We start from the raw sequence: 2,804 nt of genomic DNA, 5'->3' as shown, positions 1-2,804 counted from the left end.
AAAGACTTTTGATTTTCTCGTGCCGGGGGCTGCACAAGGGTCAATTCAAAGGTTAACCGACTGGCCAAATCCCCGGAAGTCGGCATGGGTTTATGGTTAGGACTTACGAATGGTATCTTATTCATCTTCCGATCCCCCTTAACTTTCGTCCTTGAATAAATGAAAAACATCCCTTGGTAAATGCGTTCGCCTAAGCTCATCTTTCAGCGGATCCAAGAAATTTCACCTCTGACGCTGAAATATGAATACCCCCAACTGTCCCCTATTAATCATTACCCTGGTGTGCAAAACAACAAAATAGACCACCAAGGCCGTATCTTATTATTCCATGCTAATGTATTCAAATGAGCAAACGCCTGCTTTAAACACTCTAATTTTTTCACAGTAAACGATGCAAGCCCACCAACCCACCAACTTAATGGCAGAAAGGCAGCCTCACAAAAAATGCCTCGAATATCCATAAGTACACACTCCCAGAGGGAGCGGACCGGACATCCAAAACAGAAATCCAACTACGAGCTTTTTAACTGCAACAACTTTAATATACGCTATTGGAGCTGGAATTACCGCGGCTGCTGGCACCAGACTTGCCCTCCAATTGATCCTCGTTAAGGGATTTAAATTGTTCTCATTCCAATTGCCCGACTCGAAGAGCCAGAGCATTGTTATTTATTGTCACTACCTCCCTGTGTCAGGATTGGGTAATTTACGCGCCTGCTGCCTTCCTTGGATGTGGTAGCCGTTTCTAAGGCTCCCTCTCCGGAATCAAACCCTAATTCCCCGTTACCCGTTAATGCCATGGTAGGCCCATATCCTACCATCCAAAGCTGATAGGGCAGAAACTCAATCGATTTATCGCGCAAAAGCGCGATCCGCACAGTTATTATGACTCAACACAATACCAGCCCGAAGACTGCATTGGTTTCAATCTAATAAATGCTACCCGCCCGACAAGCAGTTGGGTATTGATGCATGTATTAGCTCTAGAATTACTACGGGTATCCAAGTAGTAAGGTACTATCGAGTAGACTATAACTGATATAATGAGCCATTCGCAGTTTCACAGTACAAAATTGTTTATACTTAGACATGCATGGCTTAATCTTTGAGACAAGCGTATGACTACTGGCAGGATCAACCAGGTTTATATCCTCCATACTAAAGAAGACGACAAGTCGCCCCCAGCACAAAACAACAACACAGAGGCCAGCCGCAAACAGCCCCGCAACCGCCGAAACAGTCGCTAGGCCACTCGCAGCTTTTCTCAAAGCCGCCATTAATAGCCGAGAATCTTTTTGCACAGAAAGACAAAAATATGATCCTCACTTCAACAGTTCCACCTAAAAATAGGTAGATCAAGAAGCGAATAATAGAGCACGACGCAGCATACTTTGGGTTGTAGTCCCCTCCGCACGCCGCATAACTAGCACCAGATCAAAAACGGTTCTACCCGAAATTGAAACTTTCCACCGGAAAAATCCAGCGCAAAACGCACCACAGAAGGTATCGCATAATGACACACAATCCGAAAACTGCACGAAACACTATACAACCAACCGCAGCACACCTTCGCACCGGCACCGACAGAGCGTTGATGTAGCACCTCGCAACGTCAGCAAACGCTTCCTCGCATCCAAGCACACACAGTCAGGTCACTATCCCGAAAGCACACACTCGTCAGCAATTCCACATCGCTTCAGCGCAAAATACCCAGAGCAACGCATAAAATGCGTCAAATAAAGCTATATTCTTATGCAGAGCATACGAGTACAACCTCAATTTCTGCACGCACGAAATAACCGCTCTAAGTTTCCCCAAAGCAATAATAACGCACGATTTTTAAAGGAATGTCTTAAAGACACGTCTTAGAAACAGCAGAACTATTCCTACAAAGACACATCTAAAAAACCATAAATCGCCAGAGTTCACTCAATCTTATCCTAAAATAAGACCGAGAAATCACCCTAAACAGCAAAGTAACGCCTCAAAAACCAACTATAATCTTAGAAACCCACACGCCATTTCCAAAATTACACTCAGTAACCGACTTGTCACCTCACATATACTAGGAAACCGTCACAAGAAAGATACTCGCTTTTGTTTACGTCGTCTTAACAAAAATTCCCGTTAATCTACAGCAGATTGACGGGAATTGATTACTGCTGACAGTTACAGACTACTCGTTTAACATCTATTTATAGCTGGAAAAGTAACCGCCGCGCCAGCAGCTAGTCAGTATCTTTCAGTTTTGTTAGAACTCAGCAGTCACCCATAAAGTAATTTACATAAATTACCCGTTCTAAGTGCGAGAAGTTATTTTACTAAGTGCGAATAGTGCCTAAGTTCGTATTTTATGGACTAAGTGCGGTATTTTATCATTAAGTTCGCGTTAGAGGACCCCCCAAAATGAACATTTTCTTGCGTCTTGGGAAGAGTATTGTAGAGTGCCCCGTAAAAACTTTTGTGGGTGTAAAGTATGATACTAAAAACACACTAACTGCCCTAAGGATTCACGTCGATTTCATTCTAGGAGTCGAGATATGTTATTTTAAGTTTTTGGGATGTCATGGATGCAAATCGTTTGCTACAGGCTCAAGAACGCACTTTTTGTATACCATGTTATTTTAAGAAAATGTCCGTTTCGATGCGCTCTTCAAAAATGTTCGACTTGCGAACCATGATTTTCTGCGTCTGTGCCACGTAATTCAGCAAAAAGAGCATGTAATGGAGTGAAATGAGAGGGTGTGTCATCTCTAAAGTAAAATCTTTAAAAGAGCATAACTTAAAAACGGCTGGGAATAGGT

General features: G+C 43.0%; 1 non-coding gene across 1 annotated transcript; it reads right to left on the bottom strand.

Annotated features, from left to right (window-relative positions):
* Positions 1 to 171: 171 nt before the first annotated feature.
* PITG_33357 lies at positions 172 to 1,144 on the bottom strand (the record flags this gene model as incomplete). Its single annotated transcript, XR_009934751.1, has 1 exon — positions 172 to 1,144. It is a non-coding gene; the product is annotated as an 18S ribosomal RNA (ribosomal RNA).
* Positions 1,145 to 2,804: the final 1,660 nt, after the last annotated feature.

The sequence above is a fragment of the Phytophthora infestans genome, genomic scaffold (genome assembly GCF_000142945.1).
Source record: "Phytophthora infestans T30-4 supercont1.52 genomic scaffold, whole genome shotgun sequence".
Classification (NCBI taxonomy): domain Eukaryota; phylum Oomycota; class Peronosporomycetes; order Peronosporales; family Peronosporaceae; genus Phytophthora; species Phytophthora infestans.
This window is presented reverse-complemented; position numbering and strand designations above follow the sequence as displayed.